Here is a 415-nt window from a genome sequence, read left to right as displayed (position 1 = left end):
GGCTTTTGTGGAGGGAAGAGAAAATATTTTGTGCTTGGGAGGAAGGAAGAATACATTTTCCCTGTTGAAAGAACCATCCTCCACATGTGGGAAGGTGCCGGTAATTGTCCTATTCTTTGGATGTATGTATCAGGCAGAATTTACCAAAAGACAAGTACTGACCTCCTCGGGTGGGGTGGGGTATAAGGGCATTGAGCTGCCTGTTTGGCTTCTATATCAGCTTTTTGGTTGCCTTTGGAAATTGGGTCTGTTTTATTCTGGTGGCCTTTCCAGTGGATGATGGCCACTTCCTTTGGCTTCATTCATGAGGCTTTTTTTTTTTTTGAGACAGAGCCTCAAGCTGTCCCCCTGGGTAGAGTGCCATGGCATTACAGCTCACAGCAACCTCCAACTCCTAGGCTCAAGCGAGTCTCCT

The sequence above is a fragment of the Otolemur garnettii genome, unplaced genomic scaffold, assembly GCF_000181295.1.
Source record: "Otolemur garnettii isolate 467f Iridium unplaced genomic scaffold, OtoGar3 scaffold00019, whole genome shotgun sequence".
Lineage (NCBI taxonomy): Eukaryota > Metazoa > Chordata > Mammalia > Primates > Galagidae > Otolemur > Otolemur garnettii.
The sequence above is the reverse complement of the archived record's forward strand: the minus strand, read 5'-3'. Positions refer to the sequence as shown.